Genomic DNA, 21,280 nt, shown 5'->3' on the forward strand with positions numbered 1-21,280 from the left:
TTTTTTAAAGATTTATTTATTTATTGTATACATAATGCTCTGCCTCATGTACACCTGCATGCCAGAAGAGGGCACCAGATATCATTGTAGATGGTTGTGAGCCTCCATGTGGTTGCTGGGAATTGAACTCAGGACCTCTGGAAGAGCAGTCAGTGCTCTTAACCTCTGAGACATCTCTCCAGCCCGAGTTATTTCAAGCTACCACATTTCTGACAATTAATTATAGAAGCAAGAAGAATTTGTGCAGTGTGCTGAAGCCAATCATATGGACTCAGGGGCACACACAAATGTATGTCAGCAAACATATTAAAAACAAGCAAAAGAGCCAGGTGTGGTGGCACATGCCCCACCCATAATCCCAGAATTTGGGAGGCAGAGGAAGGGAGATCTCTGAGTTCAAGACCAGCCTGTTCTACAAGGTTGAGTCCAGGACAGCCAAGGCTACAAAGAGAAACCCTGTCTTGAAAACAAAACAAACAAACAATCAAAACACACACACACACACACACACACACACACACACACACACACACCCACAAAAGAAACAAGTGAAATTAAAGGTAAATAGTATGCTTTATTATCCTAAATACGTCGAGATTGTTTTCATTTTAACATTTAATCTGCACAAAGATTACCAAAGAGCTCTTTGACATGCACTTTGTGCAAGTCCTCAAAATTTATGTACACCTTACCCTTGCAGCACATGAGTCCAGCACGTCTACGTCAAGGGCTCAGTAACCTTCACGTGGCTGGTGTAGTGGCTGTGTCAGGCAGTGCAATTAGAGGGAGAACAGGCAAGTGGAGCCTTGAGAGACACCTGCATTTGGGAGATAAAAGGAAGGAAAGGAGCCAGTTAAGGAATTGATAGAGGCAGGAAGATAATCAGGACAGCACAATGTCTAAGAATCCAAGCGTCCTTCCTAGGAAAATGCCAGAAAGAAGGTCATCACACACTTCATTCTGTGCAGAGGATCTCCCACTCATGCATTTGCCTTAGTGTGGCTCTGCACTACACAATCACGTCCATTTGCCAGGCTTTAAGGAGTCTCGCATATGGATCCAAATATATGTTTAGGGGCTCTAACATAGGTGGCTGAAGATAACAGGGTGACTAAATGAAAGGAGAAAGGAGCAGTGAGGTGGTGGTACAAAGTTGTCAGAGGGTGTGATGATTTAAAACAGGTGCCTGGTGGGAGTAAGATGGAGATCAGGTTACCATGACAACCGATTATTTCATTGGTCCAATGACCAGTTGCTATGGTGACAAAATCTTTGTGTCAGTGACATAGATCCCAAGGGAAAGGATGCTTGTGCAAAGGACCCAATGCTCATTGGTAAAGCTTGCACATTTGCAATAATTTCTGCATTGCTTGGAGTCTGTCTCATAGGCATGCCAGTTAACATGGACGCTTTCCTTCTTCCTTGCCATGCATTTACAGCAGTCACCAACTGCAAAATGCACACACTTTCTTGCTTAATAATCTTCAGTTGTTGTTGTAATTATCATTTTCTCTCAAAAGACTTACTTCCCTTGAAGGCAGGGGTCATTCTTACAGTTGTGCGAGCTACAGTTTCCAAGGATTCAATACACTGTTCTCACTATGTACACTGGGACGACATAGACCTTGGGAGCCAGCCAGATTTGGATTGCCTATCTTCTCTGCCTCTGCCATCTGCCAGCTATGTGGCACTAGAAATGTTGTTTTGTCCTCCTCCTCCTTGAGAAAGAGTCTAATTACCTATTCTTGGTGTGCAGGAACTCTCTCTGTAGACCAGGGTGGCCTCGAACTCACAAAGATCCACCTGCATCAGCCTCCTAAGTGCTGGGACTAAAGGCATTTGTCATCATGTCTGGCTCTAGTAGTAACTTTTAATGTTTACAAAATATATATAGAGAGGACATATCAGTTTTCATGAGTGGATCTTATTTGAGTTTTGATTCAGATACAATTTTTGTGACAAATAGAATGATGTGGAACTGTCAAGAAAGTGAACAGGCTATACATAATCTAACAAAAAATCTTTGTAAGATATACTTCAGACAGGGTCACTGTGAGTTCAAGGCCAGCCTGGTCTACAAAGTGAGTCTAGGTGTCAATATCCAGAATATATAAAGAACTACAGAACATAATTTTTAAAAACCCTCCTGATCAATAAATGGGCCATGGAATTGGATAGGCAGTTCTAAAAAAAAAAAAAAAGGAATTCAAATGGCCTTTAAATATTTTTTTAAAGCGCTTAACACGCTTAGCCATCTGGGAGGTGCAAATTAAGACCACTTTGAGATTCTAGCTTGTCTCAGTCAGAGTAGCAACTGCCAAGAAAACAAATTCTAACAGACACTAGATGTAGGGAAGAGAACCCGTCATCCTTACTGTTGTGTGAGTATAGGCAGTATGGAAAGGAGCAGAAAGGTTTCAAATTATGAAAAACTGAAGCACCGTAGAACCCAGATCTACTGACCTGGGGATCTAGACTCTACCACAGGAGCATTTGCATGCCATGCCATTTATTGCAAGGAAATGAATTCATCCTAGGTGGCCATCAGCAAATGAATGGAAAGTGAAAAACTGGGCCATATATTAAAGTTTATATTTATCTACAAAAAAATAAAAAAGTAGACTTACGAATGTTTCAGGAAAGTGGATGGAACTGGGAAACAGCATGTGGAATGAGATAACCCAGCCAGGCACAGAAGGACAAACACCTGGAAGGACAAACACCACCTACTTCCTCTCATCTGCAGGCTCCGGCTTGTACCTTTTATACATGTGTGTTTATGTGAGAGTGAGCATGTGTCGTGGTCTGGGGAGTAGAAAAGGACTCATGGGTGGGGAAACATAGGTTTTGAGGACTCAGAAGAGAAGAAAATAGAATACATGTGAACTGAAGGTGGCAAAGGGACTGCTGGGCAAAGGGTAGGAGGGGGAGGAGGGAGTGGGATGACGGGGGAGAGGAGATGAAGGGCATAATGAAAGCCATGCATATACAAAAAATGTTGCAAAGAAATAAAGGCTGTGTTTATGCTAATTAAAATAGATTGTATAAAAGTATATATCTTATAATTTTATACTCGAGACCCCAAAGACTGCCAGGAAAACTTAGATACGATAAACACTTTCAGCAAAGTGGTAGGACACAAGAGGAAAATATAAAGCCGGACATGGTGGGAGGCAGAGGCAGGCAGATCTCTGTGAGTTCGAGGCCAGCTTGGTCGACAAAGAGTCCAGGACAGCCAGGGCTGGTTTACACAGAGAAACTCTGTCTTGAAAAACAAAACCAACCAACCAACCAAAACACAAAAAAAAGAAAGAAAGAAAGAAAGAAAGAAAAAAAAAGAGGCCGGGCAGTGGTGGCACACGCCTTTAATCCCAGCACTCAGGAGGCAGAGGCAGGCGGATCATTGTGAGTTCAAGGCCAGCCTGGTCTACAAAGTGAGTCCAGGACAGCCAAGAATAACATAGAGAAACCCTGTGTCAAAAAAAAAAAAGAAAAAGAAAAAGAAAAAGAAAAAGAAAGAAAGAAAAGAAGAGTAAGATATAAAATATCATTACATTCAAAATTGCAGAAAGAGTGGGGGAAGGAAAGGAGGTGGTGGCTGCCAGCTATCTTGGGATAAATCTAACCAGAGAAGTAAACAACCCATACAATAAAAATTTTTAAAGAAACGGAGGACAACACTAGAAGACCTTCCATACTCATGGATAGGAAGAATTAGTATTGTGAAAAAGACTATCTAAGCAACAGCAATCTACAGGTTCAATACAGTCCCATCAACATTTCAGCAGCATTTTTTAATTTTAATTTTTTTTGCAGAAAGAGAAACACTTTTTTTTTTTTTTGGTTTTCAAGACAGCTCTGTGTAACAGCTCTGGCTGGCTGTCCTGGAACTTACTCTGTAGACCAGGCTGGCCTCGAACTCACGGAGATCTGCCTGCCTCTGCCTCCCAAATGCTGGGATTAAAGGCATGCGCCATCACTGCCTGGCCTGAGAAAAAATAAGCTTAAAATCCAGATTCTGAGCGAAAGGAGTGATGCGGGGAGTATCACCATATCTGATTTCCATTACTGCAACAGAGTCTTCCCAACAAAACCAGATGTGTAGCTCAACTGGGTAGGATGGAGGGGGCTTACTGGCCACTGCACTTCTTCTTTTGAGAGTGTCTATTTCATTAGTGCATTTATTTACTTATTCATTCTCTTTTTTAAAATTGTAAGACAGGGTCTCACAAACCTCAGGCTGAGAGATGTGACAGCTACTTGACTTTTGACAAACATGCCCAAAACATACTCTATAGAAAAGACAGCATCTTCAGCAAGTGGTGCCGGGAAAACTAAAAGTCATCATGGAGAAGGTTGAAACCAGAGCCTTATCACTCACCCTGATCAGAACTCCACTCCAAATGGACCAGAAACGGTAACGTGGGATGTGAAACTCTGATACTATCAGAGGAAAAAGTAGGAAATACACCTCAAGATACAGGTTATCAGCAAGGACTTCTCGGACGGGAGTCACTCAGAAAATAACGCTGACAATGGACAAGTGTAGTGACATTTTCGAGAATTCTGGGATTTTGGTTTCTTTATAAAAAAAAAAAAAACACACAGAGGGCTGGAGAGATGGCTCTGGGTTAAGAGCACTGACTGCTCTTCCAGAGGTCCTGAGTTCAATTCCCAGCAACCACATGGTGGCTCACAGCCATCTATAATGTGATATGGTGCCCTCTTCTGGCCCGCAGGTGTACATGCAGGCAGAGCACTGTATAAATAAATAAATAAATAAATAAATAAATAAATAAATAAATAAATATTTAAAAAAACAACACACACAGAAATATTAAAGGATGTGCTTTTATTTCAGTCCTGGGCGTAGCAATGTGGGGCTGTTTCCCGCTGTCTGCAGCAGATGACTATGACTTGCCTCGTGCTCTAGCAGAAGTGTTGTTTTGCCAGCTGCAGATAGTTTCTGTGACTGTGTGATGTTTGGAACTCTGAGTACTTTTCAGAGGGTACATCAATGCTAGAGCCCCAGTGATCATTTAGTGAGATTGTTTCTGGTTTGTTAGTAGCCGTGGTCAAAGAAGAAGCAGAAGGAATTAGATAGATTCAGGGATTTTCCTAATCCCTCTCTCCCTCTATCCTTGTTTCTCTCCTATCTAGTGTTAGGGGCTGAAACCGAGGAGATAAAGGATGGGGGGAGAAAAGAAGAACCCACAAAGTAGCAAACAGAAAAGTGGAACTTTGTGAAATGAAGGTGTGTGCACAGCCAAGGAAACGGCTACTAGAGGCAGCCGCCAGATGGGAGGAAACATTTGCTAGCTGCACATCTGACAGAGAGGAGTGCCACACAGATGATACGAAGGACTAGAAAACCTAAATAACAAGAAATCAAGCGACAGGGTCGATGAGCCAGCCAGTTGGGTGCGGTGGCATAAGCCAGTAATCTAAGCATTTAAGAGGTGGAGGCAGGAGGATTAGAAATTCAAGGTCATCTTCAGGTGCATGTCTTGAACTGGGGCAGCCTGAGGTGTGCTAGGCCTTGTCTTACAATAAATAAATGAACGAATAAGTAAATAAATGCACTAATGAAATGAACAGAAACTCTCAAAAGATGAAGTACAAATGCCCAATAAATGTATGAAATATCCAAACTCCCTGGTGACCAGAGACACACACAACTACATTGAGAATCTATCTCTGTCCAATGAGCACAACTGTTACTAAGAAAACAGCAAATGGGGCCAAAGATGTGATCAAACGGAACCTTTATGCAAACTAGCCAGGACACTGTGGAATTCAACATGGAGGCTCCTCCCAAAGCTAGAAGCAGATCTATCCGGCAATCTAATTGTATCATTTCTGGGGCATTTATCCAGCAAACTCCTGGTCAACACACCGCACTTGCGCATCAATCTTTATTACGACAATACTCACAGTAGCTGGTTGTGTGAACAACCTACGTGTCCATCATCAGAGGAATGGGTGAATACAATGTGATGTATACGTACAGAATGAAATTTTTTTCATTCATAAGAGAAGAATGAAGTCATATCATTTGTAGGGAAATGGATGTGTCTAGAGGCAAAATAAGCCAGTCTCAGAAAGGTGGATGTTGTGTGTTTTATCTCGCTGCAGTTCCTAGCTTTTATGTGGATGTATAAAGTCGTGTGTGTATATATGACGTGAAGTGAAACTGTGTGTGTGTGGGGGGGGGAGGGACACAAAGGTAGTTAATGGGACAGGAGAGTTAAGAAGAGGAAGGAGAAGGCAGACTAGGTAGATGGGGGGAATTCACTCAAAGTCCAGTGTGTGTAAGCAGCCTTATGGAACCAGTACCATGAAAATCCATATACACTTATGAAAATAAAAATGTCTCTCAATACCAGGAACTTCAGAAATTCACACTAAGATTGTAAGCATGATAATATTTGTCTGTAAAGAGAATTCATATCTTTTGTAGGCATATTTGAAAATATGAATTCATTAATTTGTCTGGAATCTGGAGTTTGCTTCACAGTAACACAGAAGGGGCAAGGTGAGGGTGAGGGCAGGCACGGCCACTCAGTAACTCTTACAGTCGCCGATGAATATAAGGAGTTCCTGGCATTTCTTGTCATTTCCATAGGTGTTTGAAGTTTTTTTTTCCAAGACAAATAATTTGAGACAGATAAGGAACTATGTATTTAGAAATCGCGTTAGTTGGTGCTCTCCTTGCCATGACGAGACACCTCACAGTTTCCATAGTTTCTTGGCCTTTCGCACTTGGGAAGAACTTCATTATGACAGGAGGTATGGAGGAGGCCGTTTAGCTCACGGCAGATGAAGGGAGAGAGCGAAGGGCCAGAGACAAAGCATATAACCTGTAAACGCACAGCCTCCAGTGACTCATGTCCTCCAACAAGGTCCCACATCATAGTTTCCAGACCCCTCCCCCGGAGGAGGAGGGATTTTCCCATCAGCCTTAGTGGAGGGATGAAGTAAGCAGGAATGTGCAGAGGAGGCTCCGCTGTGATGTCTCACTCACCTCCTCACGGAACCCTGGGCAGTGTGGAGAGAGGGAAGGAACGTCAGTTACGTTCCACCTTGAAGAAAGGAGCTAGGCCTTTACTCTTGCAACTACGCTCCTGTGCGTTTGCGTTAAAGCCCGATTCTTTCTTCTAGGCTAAGCTCAAATGTTCCCATATAAGCGAACGCTTGCTTAAGACCCTCATCTCTAGTCAGTGTCAATTTCTTCCTCCAGTCTCCTTCCTCTACAAAGCAAGCAAGGACCTAGGAACAGTGAATACTCCCAGCTCTCCTGCATCCTCTGAGTGTTGTGGTTTCTGTTGATTCACAACACACCTATCTGGCAGGCACTGTCCTTCTTCCAATTTTCAGATGAGAAAACTGAGCTTAGGGAAATCAAGGAATTTGCCCAAGTAGTGTTATTGAGCTAGGGGTGGAGCTCAGCCATCTTGATCACAATTATACTATACTGCCCCCTAGCTACTGCTTTTATTTTTGTAGTATCCTAACTTTTTGAGGGGACTGTAAATAAAACAGGTTGAGTCTTCCTGCTTTTGGAGAGGATTACATCCACAGGCTTGGGCAGGTTTAGTCTGAAGTGTTCTGCTCAGTGGCTGCATCGAGAACATTCCCATGGAGCCGGGCGTTGGTGGCGCACGCCTTTAATCCCAGCACTCGGGAGGCAGAGGTAGGTGGATCGCTGTGAGTTCGAGGCCAGCCTGGTCTACAAAGCAAGTCCAGGACAGCCAAGGCTACACAGAGAAACCCTGTCTCGAAAAACAAAACAAAACAAAACAACAACAAAAAAAAAGAACATTCCCATGGAGAGTCTGTTTTCCTCCACCCTACGTCGGTCCTAGGGACTGAACTAAGAGCCTCACACATTCTAGGCTTCAGGTCAGCCTACCACGATGGTCTTTAACTCGCTGCTCTTTACTCTTTGAAGCTGCCTAGGAAATGTTAAGCCTTGGCTCTCTCTGCCCTGATGTCCGTCTGAGCTTAGTGTTAACCTACATGTTTACTTTCTCTAGTCCATCATCAACTTGACTAGGCTAAATGTCCACTTATCAAGCCGTCTGGAACCTTCCACGGTTTTCACAGCTCTGTAGTGCCCCAGGAGGGTGTGTGTGTGCGCGCCTTAGGGGAACCCCTCTTTCCCTCCAGGCTCATAGAGCCCACGTCCCATTCTTCATTTGTAGGATTTCTCAATAAAACAACAGATACGACATAAAAATAAGCAATAATCCCCTAACCCAAGCTGGCCACAAACTGTGGTATAGCAAGAGCCATAGTGCTGAGGTAGGAGATCCAAGTCCCAGTTCTAGATCATTATACAACATCAGTTTGACAAAAATATTGAGAACGCCTAGCGGGTGCCAGGCCCAGTGATGGCACCGTGCTTAGAAACAAACGGGCACGGTCTGTCTCAAAAACACAGACTTAATTCTAACCTCCTTCAGTACCTCCCGAGGCCCTGGCCAAGGCTTAAAGAGGTCTGCCTGTGTCCCCAGATCAAAACTGAATTGAATTTTTCTATGTCCTCTTTCTTTTTCTCTTTCATCCTTCCCATGCAATCTCTTTCCCTGGAAAAGATACCAGAGTCTTAAGAAGCTCCAGAAAGGGTGTCAGTCAGCCAGTTGAAGCTCTGTTATGCTGCTGTAATAATCCTCAGATCTCAGTGGTCCGATGGGTTGAGGTCGTCTTTCTCATTTCCTGGGTCCTTCCCTGGTCAGCTGTGGCTTTGCTGTACGTGGTGGTTTCCGTTCTGGGTCTGCAGCAGAGGGAACAAACAGCCTTTGGCCTGAGCAGCGATGGTCATTGGGATGGCAGGAAAGGGACAGCATGATGTGGCACGCTGCCCAGAGGCGTGGCTCACTCTGTCACTCCCATTCTATTGGGTTGTGTGGTCAATTCCGCTCTCGGTAGGAAGGTCTAACCCAACCTCAAGAGGCACCGTAAACATCTGGGAAGGGAAATATAGCCCTCCGCACCATCTCTGTGGTACTCGGATGCTAAGGCGTCACCTTGCAGTGGCTTGCCACAGGAGGTCGCAATTTTCACATCAATAGAGACAATGATTGGGGGTTTGGAGAGGCAGAAAGTGGTCGGAATAAATGCTAAGAATCAGATGGTTCTGGGTTCAAACCCAGATGCCGCCTGTTCTTCTTCAAAGTTGAGAAGAACATTTCCAGGTTTTGTGTAAAGATTAAATAAGAAAACACAGAGGACTGATTATGCCGTCCACAAAGAATGTTCAATAGGTGATATCTGCTCCTTCATCACTCTCCTCCCAGCACTGGTGTCCTATTTAGTTCACATAAAGCACAAAACCGGCTAATAATGTCATACCTCAAAAGCTACTAATTTCCAAATTTGCACCCAGAGGGTCAAGTTACATTGAGCTGCAAACCTTGTTGACATTTCTCTGCTATCCAGGTCCCATTCATGCTAACATTCCCTAAAATATCACCGGCGGAGAGGAGATCTCCCTCGCGGCCACTCTATGTGAACATCCACGGACTCACTCTTCGAAGAGGCACCATTTCATCTAGTCAATTGCTTACATCTATTGTAAACACTTCATTCAATCTACCTGTTTGCTCATGTTTGCTCAGCTGTCTTGGTGCCTTTGTGTCTCTCATTATGCTTTTAATTAGCTCAGTTGATTCTGAGAGCGGAGAGGTAAGCCAAGGTTTGAGGCAGGTTACAAGGAAGAGAGGAGTTTGTGTGTGTGTGTGTGTAAAATGTACCAGTGCAAATTTGGTATCAGATTAGCAAATAAATTATTTTGTTTTTTTTTTACTGGTGGTGGTGGTGGTGGACTTGAGTCTAAGCTGGACCTTTCTGCAGAAAATGCTTGGGGAAACTACCTTTTGATGGTAATTACTGATAGCCAGAAGCCACAGCCACGCTACCAGAGGGCAGATCTCATTTGAAGGATAGTTTACAGAGAGCAGTGTGGTCTAGCTCCAGGAAATAGTCACTGCCGTCAGCCATGCGTATTTAGTGACCATTTAGGAAACTCCTATTTCTGTGGCTCGGCTTCTCCTTGTATCCAGCCAACCTCCCCCACTTTGTATAAACTGTTCCCCCCTCACTTCAGTGTTTCTCTATTCCCAAGCTTGCTGCTGTCTCTAGATAGCGAGCCTCTGCTCATTTATCGACTTAGCCCCACCCTTACCTTTTAAGGGGGAAGCTTTGTCTCCCCAGGCTTACAGCTTCCTGCACCAAGCTGAACAGTTCGCCTTGCCTCTTCCCCGTTTCCATGGCACAAGTCTCTGCCGACTTGCATTGAAATGAATCGTTCATCTATTCATGTCAACTCCTTGATATTTAGCACAATGCCAGGAGTGAGCAGGCACTTTGCGATCGTTGACCGCTCCTTAAGTATGCGTGGTGACTAATACTTAAGTGTTGTCATTAAGTAGCTCTAAGCCGTACTCAGAGCTTCCAATGCCTAAGTGTAACTTTTTTTTTTTTTAATTTTTTTTGCACCTAAAACAAGAAGTGATGTATAAGACAGAGACGCCCAGGGAATCTGGAATGAGAGGGCCCTGCCTCATGCTTCCCTTTTCTCCATCCTACAAATCTTGCCTCATTTTCAATTCATTTCCGTTTTTCCCTTTTCTTTGGCAACAAATACAGGGAAAAGGACCAGAAGGTATCTTGTTTGTCTAAGGGGTCACACTGGTCAAACACCCTGCCATTAGTACTCCCCAGGCCCAATCTTTGATTTGTAGGGTTCTTACAGCTCCACACTGGACTGTGTGTGTCCTTTCCAGGGAATTTACAATCCACGGGAAACTGGGGAAAGACTGCAAACAGACTGCAAACAATGAAGGACCGGAACACCTTCATCTCTCCGCCTTGCGAAATCTGTCCCCAGACTTAACCATCTCCTCTTTAATGGCTAGCCTGCTCCAACCCTCCCTGCTCACCTAGCTGCATCTCCCACGACAGCAAACTATTCTTTCCCTAGGCTGACTCTCCACTGCGTATATGGTGAACAGCTGCCTTTGGAGGCTTTGACTTGATAGCCTGTGAACAATCTCTTGGACTCTGTGATTAAAATCTCTAGTTTGTAGACACAGGAGCAGAGATGGAGAGAAACTAAATTTGATATAGGCAACATAGGAAGTTAAGGAATATTATATTTGTACCCAACCGGTCTGTCCTTCCAACCTTGGTTTTTAAGTTTTCTTCCTTGCAAGGTCCCGGAACCTTTCTTGTTGCTATGGCCATTGCAATTTTGTGTGTGTGTGAGTTTGTGTATGTGTGTGTATTTTTCCATGTTAAAATTTTTAAATTAACTTTATTGTGTATGTTTAAGGTGTACAGTGAAAAATTATGAGATGAAAATCCACGATGAACAGGTTACTATAGCAAAGGAAACTGGCACATCTGCCGTCTTACCACTACTAATTTTTTTTTTTTCTGTTGCCAAACCAGCTACAATCTACTCATGAAGCAGGAATCCAGTATAAAGCACAATTTTATTGGGTCATCTACCTTTTGAATCTCTGTGGCTTCTGGTTCTGTTCCTCAAAGGCAGCGGCTCCCCACCCCATCCCAGCAGGTATGTACACATGTTCTTTCCCCCGTATCTCAGAATTCCAGGCCAGTGACAAGTGTCCTGTCCGTGACTTGCCGAGGAGGTGGTGATGGGTCTGGAGCAAAGTCCATGTGTGTTCTTTGTACTCTTTACTCCATCTCTGGCTGACTCTACTCACGTGTCTCAGGGATATTCCAGGTCTTTCATGATCCTGATCCCAGCTTCAGGTTAAACCCTGGGGAGTCCTGACCTCAGTTTACCCCCACCTACATATGGTGGGCTGTACCCACCTCTTTAAATGCCTGATCCAGACTCCTCTTTAGTATTCTTCTGTCTGTAGCCTAGGTGGAGGGAGGTGGCCTTTGAGATCTCAGAGGCTGGGAAGGCTAGTGTTAATTATGTCCAATTGAGGATCCACCCAACAGACCAGCAAACCAGGCAGTTCCGACTCCCTTCATGAACTGGAGCTCTGGGACAGTCTACCCTTTCTCAGGAAAGCTGGCAAGGTGTAGGGGGGCCATCTCCTGTGGGTCTATGTTTTCCTTATCATAGTGTTATGTAATCCACCCATTTATTTCCCACTAGACTACGAGTTCCCACTAGGTCAGGGTGGCCTCAAGCTTAGGGTCCCCCTGCCAGAGCCCCCCCCTCCCCCCCCTCCCCCCAGGCTTAATTTATATATAAACATGCATCTAGATGAACTATTTTAAAAATTATTTATTGTGGCATGCACATGTGTGGAGGTCGGAGGGCAAGCCTGTGGAGTTGGCTCTTTTCTTCCACCTCTACATGGGTTCCAGGGAGTGAGTTCTGGTCACCAGGCTTGTGCAGTAATCGCCTTTACCTGTTGAGCCATCTTGCTAGCCCCTAGACTGAGTGCTTAAAAATGTGGAGCCTGTACCTTATTTCCCAGCGTGGTACTGCCCTGGTCTAAGTCATCGTCTTGTTCCTGGGTGATGTCACCTCTGACTTCCTACGGTGTACTCTCTCAGCACAGCCCTCACTTCCGTTTAAAGCTCTCTTTTAGCTGACAAGATCCCCCTCTGTCCTTATCTTTCACCTCTCCTGGCCTCGCTGCTACTTCTAACACTCACAGGGACGTTTAAAAGACCACAACTACGTTTCAAGTCTCTGATTCAAGTTCCCTTTATTAAGGCTCACCCAGGCAGCTCTCTTTATTTTTTCATACGTATTTATTTATTATTTATACAGTATTCTGTCTGCATGTGAGCCAGCAGGCCAGAAGAGGGCACCAGATCTCATTATAGATGGTTGTGAGCTATACCATGCAGTTGCTGGGAATTGAACTCAGGACCTCCGGAAGAACAGACAGTGCTCTTAACCTCTGAGCCATCTCTCCAGCCCTCGGGCAGCTCTCTTTAAAAGGACTATCCTTCTAGTGTTCCACACAGCTCTGTCCTGACCAGTTTCCGGTGCCCCCTCCATCATTCATCAGTTTCTAATGTATTAAATAATTCTTTTTGTCTTTATCACCTTTCTCTCTGTCCAAGAGGGAACGGTAGTTTCCCCTCCTCTCTTCTTCTGCTCACCGATTTATCTTAAGCATTGAAGTAGTGCCTGGTACAGTGACTGCTAAGTCTCTGTTGGACAAATGACTTGATAAACCCTCAGAATCTTACTGGAGTATCATGGAGAGAAGTGAATACTTTGAATTCCCATTGCCAGGAGAGGCTTGGCAGACTCAAGTGTTCAAAGCTTGCTGAAGGAATGGAGGGAGGGAGGGGCTCACACCGTTTTAGCTCAGCAAAGTTGCCAGGGCCGGTTTTCTCCAGCCAAACTCTCTCTGTCATCCACCTAACAAACGAATGCCCAAATACTGAGCACCTGCTGTGAGTTCACAGCTGTTTTGGGTACTGCAGGGGGAGTTCGTGACTTAATGCACTTTCTGCATGACTTAATGGCTTTCTGCAACAGCATATACCTCCCAAGGTAATTAAGTATAAAAGGACTGGGTTAGCTTGTCAATGCTAACAGTTCAGAGGCAGGATCAGTGAAGACTGAAGGAAAGTCCAAAGTTTACCAGAAGTCTGAACAACCCTGCTAAATGCTCCACCTGTTGATAGCAAGGCCACGACCTGGCCAGCGAACTTGAGATGCAAGGGATGACGCGGCAGGGGTAATGACAAGATGACATGCCTTGGCAGGGAGGGGCCTCGAACCCGGGTTTCTGACGTTCCGAAGGACGCGTGTCCCCAAAGCAAGGTTCAAAGCGCCCCGGTGGCGGCCGGGAAAACCCGCTGGGTGCGCTTGTCGCAGCCGTGCAGTGGCAGAGGTTGGAAGGCGGGGAGGTCACGAGGTGCATTCCTCGGGAGATGGAATCCCGGGAGAGGGCTCGGGGCTGCCCCCGCTCTCAAGTCTGAGGCGCAAGCAAGGCTAGGCGCTCCGCCCTGCCTACCGCTGGTTCCCGCCGGCCGCAGGCAAGCAGAACCGCGGGAGCCCGGAGGTACTACTTGTCCCCGCGGAGGGATCCCTCGCACATCGCGGCGGCAGCTGCAAGCAGCGACAGCAGCGACGGGGCGGACCGTGGCGCGGAGGACGCCGGGCCGGCAGCGCTGAGACGTCGCGGGAGGCGAGGGTGGGAGGGAGCGGGGCCGGGAAGTAGTTCCGGGTGCGCGGCCCCGGATGTTGGCTGCTCCCGCCGCCGCCGCCGCCGCCGCCGCCGCTGCCGCCGCCGCCACTCTGGGCGCCGCTCCGGGCCTGGGCCGCTCTCCGAGGGCGCCGTTGGGACCTTTCGCGGGGAACGGAGACGCACGCAGCGGCCGGGGGCTCGGCCGGGCCGTCCCGGCCTGCGCAGCCTGAGGTGAGCACCCGTCGCCAGGGGCTTGTCCGGGCTGGGGCGGCGGGCGGGGAGGCGGGGCTGGGGCATCTCCCCGGACGCGGGCGGGGGCTGCCTTGGGCGAGTGGCGCTCGCAGAGCTCAGCGCACGCTCCCGGTGGCCCGCGGTGGGCGCCGGGCTGGGCCGGGCCGGTGGCCGCCCTCCCTGGCCGGCTCGGCGCCGCTCCTCAGCTGCCGCTGCCCCTCAGCCCGAAGCCGCTCGCGCCCGCCCCTCCCCCAGGTGGGCCCGCGCCGCGGGTGCCGGAGCCGCGGAGGACCGCGACAGTCGCGCCCTCGTCGCGCCGTGACCTGCGCCTGGCCCGGGCTCGTCCCATTCCCGGCGCGATGGGGCGGTTCTCCCTTCGCATTCCGGGCGCTTTTCTGCCGGGACAGCGGCCAGTGTCTCGCTGCTCGCTCGTGCCCTGCGGGGGTGAGGAGGCCCGGGCGAGGAGGCAGGAGGGTCCCACTTTCTCTCCCGTTCTATCGCCGCGTCCTTCTCTGGCATTGGGGCAAAGGCAGCCTTCGCATGCGGACGTGTTGCTTGCTGTCCTGCGTGTGTTGCATCCTGCCCACGTGGTAGTGTCCCGTCCCTCCCACCCCCTCCATTTTTGCAGTTGGTCAAGAGGGAGTTTAGCAGGATGGTTTGTTTTTTGTTTTTGTTTTGTTTTGTTTTGTTTTGTTTTGTTTTTTTTACTCCCTTGCCCCCGCCCCGTGATTTCTTCCGGGCAGAGTGGAGGGTGTTAAGGTCATTTTGTTTTGCCCAGGATGACTCTTGTTTGATGGAAGAACCAAGAGTTGTACTCTTACGAAATTGAGACTAGTAGGGGGACATACCAGACCTTAGTTCACTGACAATCTTTTCAACCCCGGTGGCTCTTGTTCTTTTCTCTCTACCGCTTAATCATCCAGAGAGCAAGTGCTTGCTACTGATGGTGTTGGTGTGCACGGCTTTCCTTTCTCTATTCCACCTTCTGTGTCTCTGTGGCCTAGTCCTAGTCTGTGTTGCTACAGGGCTCTCTCTCTGGTTGTTAGATTCCTGAATGAGTCATGTCAGGGAGTTTGAGATTGGTGGGCTTCCTATCGCCTGCCTTCCACTGTTTGTCTTTATTTTATTTTATTATTATTTTTTTCAGTTTTGTTCCCTAGTGAAAAGCATGCCTATTCTATTGGGCATTAGTTATCTGCATAGCTTTTCTCTGGCAGGAGGACAAGGTAATTGTCCTTGCTGTTCTGAAAGTTATTTTATTTCACTTTTCTAAAATGCCCTAGGTACTATTGGGACGTTTTTTAACACTGTTTTGAAACATGTTGTGTGTCCCCCCCCCCCCAAATCTCTTCCAGGTTGCTTCTATCTTGCTTTGTCTTTTATTATTTTTTAAAAAAGGGTTAAGTGATCCCCATATTTATGTTAGGAAGGAGTATGTAGATAGAATTTAATTTTTGAGTTTTTTTTTTTTTTTTTTTTTTATAGATAATCTTGAAGCTCTTTCCTCTTTGGTGTTGTATTGGACTTGAAGTGACTCTTGTCCTCTGCTTTGTGTTGCTGGGAGTTTCTCATGTCTGTGGATGAGGTCAAGAATATTTATTTTGGCTTTCAGTTTATTAGTTTGGGTGAAATAAAACTTACTGTTTTGAAGTCACTCTAGATGTGAAAGTTTTCAGTATTTTGTTTTTCACACTGAAGTTTTCCCTTTTTTATTTTTATTTTAGACAGTCTTAAGTAGATCATGCTGACCTCTAACTCAGTTGTGGTGAGGGCTGGCCCTGAACTCTTGATCTTTTCTTTTCTTTTTTTCTTTTTTTGGTTTTTCAAGACAGGGTCTCTCTATGTCCTTAGCTGTCCCGGACACACTTTGTAGACCAGGCTGGCCTCGACCGATCGCTCAGAGATCCGCTGCCTCTGCCTCCCGAGTGCTGGGATTAAAAGCCTGCGCCACCACCGCCTGGCTTGGACTCTTGATCTTACCTTTACCTCCCAAGTACTGGAATTACAGGCCTGTGTTATTACTACATTGTAGCCTTAAAATGTATTTTTGATACTACCTTTTCCCTTTTTATCTGATACAAATGTCAGCATATTCTTCCTTTTCCTTCTATGTAGAGTAAAAGTATTTAAATATAGATTGTATCTGTATGCTAAATATGGGTGGGGCTGTGAAAAATAGAATGCTGTTCTGATATATTCCGAGGCACATTTTTATAGTAAGGCAGTCAGCATTTGAATACTTTTGTACAGTGCTGTGAAGTGAGATACAAAGGAACACAAGGACTGAAATGGGTGCCTGAAAGCTTCAACTTCCATTGAAAAAGGAATAGAAATTATCTTTACTCTTGGAGAAGCAGCTTTATGCATCATTCATTCATGTGTACTAAATAACAGCACACTCACATTTGAAATAGTGCTAGTAATTTCCAGTGGTGAAAAGGCAGGTGTGTTCAGGAGATTAAAGGGACTTTTAAAGGCAGAAAAGTGGCTGGCTATGTGAGATCCCAAGTAGCTTGACTGTCACAGAGCATTATACTGGTGAATAAGTACGCAACTTGGAAGATTGGCTAGGGTACATTGGTTGAGGATCTGTCAAGGATAGAGGATTTGGTTTGGTAGGGAGCCATAGTGGTTTAAGACAGTGAAATGATGCATATTGTATCAGAGGAAGGTTTCTGTGTCAACTGAATGCAGGAAATGGGGAACTGACTAGAATATTCTTGGAGAATTATAGGAATAAGATGATCTGACATAAGAAACTGGTTGTTGTTGTTGTTGTTGTTGTTTTTTCTTGTGACAAAGTTTCTCTGTGTAGCCTTGGCTCTCCTGGACTCACTGTGTAGACCAGGCTGACCTCGAACTCATAGAGATCCACTTGCTTATGCTTCCCCGGCCTGCGCCACCACACTGGGCAAAGATGCTGGTTGTGAAAATAAAATAATAGTATTTAGATTTACTGAATGCTTTATAATAGTCTGAGAACTTTTGTAAGCTCTTTATATATATTTAATTTACTAAGTCTTCATCTTAAGGTCTTGTAATCATGAAGTGACTTAGGGCAGGTTCTTAACTGAGTGCAGGTGAGATGTAGATTTGCAGTGATGATCTGTAAGTGGTGGTAAAGCACTTGAATAAATGTTTGTCAGGAGAGATGTAGTATAGTGGGGGAAACCTGAGGAATTTGGGGTCTTACAGAAGGCTAATAGGAAAACAAAGCATTCTGAGAAGAACCAGGAAGTAATTTATGCCACAGAAGCTAAGACTAGGAAGAATGAGGTGGGGAGGGGAGGCTGCATTCCCACCACTCTAAAATCATTCCTGTGTAAGTTCCTGGAGAATCAAGGGGACTGGGAAATCCACATTACTTGAAATAGCTGTGTGTGTGTGTGTGTGTCTGGCGAGACTTGAAGCTCTCTTCTGCCTCTCTGCCTCGTTAGTGGTGGGATGTGTTATAATTATAGGTATGAACCACCACACCCACCCTAGGAATCACTGAATTTTTATGACGACTCTTTGGGGCTTAGAGCAAAGACTTAGCAGAATTTTGTTATCTTATTTTAACAAAGTGTTTAGAATACATTATATGATCCTTTTTTAAAAAAATATAGTTTATTAATTTATTCATATTACATCTCAATGGTTATCCCATCCCTTGTATCCTCCCATTCCTCCCTCCCTCCCATTTTCCCCTTATTCCCCTCCCCTGTGACTGTGACTGAGGGGGACCTCCTCCCCCCGTATATGCTCATAGGGTATCAAGTCTCTTCTTGGTCATTATATGATCCTTACAACAATCCCTAAATAGTAGATTTTATTATCAGATTTTCACAGAGGAGGAAATAACTTGGGTATGTTGCGAGCAATGGAAAGAACCAAGTTTTGAAGTTTCCTAGTCTGTTTTCAGACTTACTGATTTATTAATTCATGTTCATAAAAGGTAACATTTCAAGGAAGAACATGGCCAGAATATGAAGATTGGATTTTTAATATACTTGGAGAAACAGTGAAAAATTATTTGGCATTGCGTGGGCATTTCTTTTAATGTGGACCTAAAACAAGATAGATGCTTAGATGTCAGTGTTCTGTTTTGCTCATCCTAACAGCTCAGTAAAAACTACACACTTTCAGTGCTCTCCACTCTTAGCTTTTTCAGTCCGGTAGCTTCCTTCAATGACACTATTTAGAAATGCTAGCTTGAAAGCTAAAGCTCATTTGTACTTTTCTCTGCAGTTTTCTCCTAATTCAGATTTTGTTTCTATTTTGAACAGTTAGCTTTTCAGTCTGAGAGGGAGGTATTCTACCTCTTCTTCCTCAAAACTCAGGAAAACATCACAGTGGCATTTCCTAATAACTTTGAAAATTCTTGACCATCTTAATTGGCATAACTATTTCAGTGTACATAAAGATTCAAAGTACAGTGTTTTTGCTAAAGAGATTGACTTATACTGAAATTGGGAAAGGCATCCGCTGTACAGAATTTTTGATATAATAGAATTTGTTATAACCAGATCAGCAAAGCATTATTACTGTGGGCCATCTGTTGGGATATGGAAATAGCTTTGTTGCAAGGAACCAGATGTTGTACTTATATTTATAACAATGGCACTCTATTTATTTTAAGTAACCTTTTGTTGATAGGTACCTTTAGCTTCTATTCTATTTGATAGATGAGAATTCAGTGTTTTTCAAACTGATGACTACTCTTGTACAATCAGGTCAAAACAAATGACTTATGGTGCCAAACTCTAATACTACAGTAAGAACTTTTACTCTGATTTATTTTACCATAAATCTAACATTTTGTTTTGGTGTGATTGGATCTATATTCTCACCACACTGTCTTTATTTTTCCATCTTCAGTGAGTACTCTATGACAGATTCAGGCTTAGGAAGAGGACTGTTAGAATATAGTCTTAGCTGGCAAATAGCTCAGAGATTAAGAGTGCTTGCTGTGCAGTTATGAGGACTGGGGTTTGCATTACAGCACCCATGTAACAAGCCCAGTGTCCTGCATAGGCCTTTATGCCAACTCTAAGGGATCTAACACCCTCTTCTGACATCTGTTGAGCTTAAATCACAAACTTATGTGCACGTTTTCCCACACACCCACACAGACAACATGAATAAACAACATGAATAAAATAAATCTGAAGAAAGGGCGTGTGAGGTAGCTTAGTCAGTAAAGGTGCTAGCTTGAATTTGATCCCCAGAATGCACATAGTGAAAGGAGAGAACTGACTTCCACAAATTGTCCTCAGACTATCGTATAGGCACTATGGCATGCCCATACTCTACTCCACATACACATAAAATATGTAATAGAATATAGTCCAAGGGACTTGTTAGAGTTAACCACAAACTGCCTGTGCTGTGTTTCATTATTTTCAAGTCCTGCGTAGTGGAGAGTCTTGAGCTCAGCAGAAGAGTTGGCCATCATTTCTTGATTACTGCATCTGATGGAGACTTAGTCACCTGACTTCCAGTCAAAATATTCATCTGGAGTACAGCTAAGAGCTGCAACGGAATTCTTTCCAGCCAGTAAGAGTCCTGCTTGGTAGAATAGGATCAATTAGAATTGGAGTTTGGTGCCAGTGCATAAGTATTAACCCCCCCTCCATTGGAATCTACTTTTGTCTAAGGTTGAGATCTGATCTTATCTTTTTTTTGTTTTTTTGTTTTGTTTTCTTTTTCGAGACAGGGTTTCTCTTGTCTTGGCTGTCCTGGACTTGCTTTGTAGACCAGGCAGGCCTCAAACTCACAGCAATCCACCTGCCTCTGAACGCTGGGATTAAAAGTGTGAGCCACCACATCTGGCTTATCTGATCCGATATTTAAAAAAAAAAATCAGCAAATCTTAGTTTCTAATGGTAAATGTGAAATTTGTGGGAGAAGTACATTAGGGGGAAAGACTGCTGGCATTTAATAGCAGCTTCACATTTTGTTTACAGAGAATGAATTTGGGAGCAGTTTATAATATGATAGAAATAGATTTATTTACATTCTAGATTTTGGGTGATTATTATTAAAAATAATTTAGATCAAGTTTTTGATGCTTGGCTTTAGAACTTGTGGAAATGACTTATATGGTCACAGCAGTTAACACAGCAGCAAAGGGTAAGTTGCTTCTTTGAATGAAGGTAACTACTGTTGTGATGGAAGTGAGAGGTGTTTCTGCTGTTTTCCTTGGGTATGTGAATGTGTAACACTTTACACAGGCTAGATAGGAAATGTATGAAGTAGGTAGAATTGATGGTTTTATGTATAAATGGATAGCAAACATCATCAGAAACAATAACTTTGTATGTCAGGAAAGTATGTTTCATATTATTTAGAGCATGTGTATGTTGCAGGGTATTTAATGTTGCCAGGATATTTGATCCCATTGTGAACTGCAAAAAACTGTCTTTTGTTTGGTGTGGTTCAGCCCTAACACATATCATTAATCCAAGAACTTTCTGTTTATTGTAAACAGGTGATTATGGTGTGGCTCAGCCCAAGCATACACCTTTAATCCAAGAGCAATCTGCACATAGGATTTAATAAAGTTAACCCCAGGTCAAGAGGAGGGGCAAGAAACCAGCTGACAGGCATTAAAGAGTAGGAGGGGCTTTGAGTTGAAAGGTATTTAAGATAGCCTGGATAAGAAGAAGAGGCTTTTGAGCTTTGAGCTAACAAGTTTTGGGTTTTTAAGCTTTGAGCTAGCAAGCTCTTTGGCTTTTAGCTTTTGGCTTTTTCCTCCTGGGACAAGAGCTAAGTAGGAAGGTCCGCTGGGTGCTTTCTCTACCTCTCTGAGCTAGCAAGTTTTCAATTCAGCATCTGTCTGGCTCCTGAGTCTTCATTGGTAAAAATCAAATGGTTGGGATTTTCATATTTTTATAACGACATGTGTGCTTTTGAAATAC

General features: G+C 44.5%; 1 protein-coding gene across 4 annotated transcripts in view; it reads left to right on the forward strand.

Moving 5' to 3' along the window:
* Window positions 1-11,562: 11,562 nt before the first annotated feature.
* FOXJ3 (forkhead box J3) overlaps window positions 11,563-21,280 on the forward strand; it is a 95,078-nt gene continuing 85,360 nt past the window's right edge. For 2 of the 4 annotated variants that reach the window (XM_084785082.1, XM_084785083.1), the window contains exon 1: window positions 14,239-14,378. The gene's annotated coding sequence lies outside the window, so the exon portion shown is untranslated. Of the gene's footprint in view, window positions 11,582-14,238; window positions 14,379-14,398; window positions 14,634-21,280 lie in introns of those variants that run through there. The other 2 variants (XM_084785085.1, XM_084785084.1) reach the window with 2 other exon arrangements.

Source organism: Acomys minous (assembly GCF_964271855.1).
Source record: "Acomys minous genome assembly, chromosome: 6".
Classification (NCBI taxonomy): Eukaryota; Metazoa; Chordata; class Mammalia; order Rodentia; family Muridae; genus Acomys; species Acomys minous.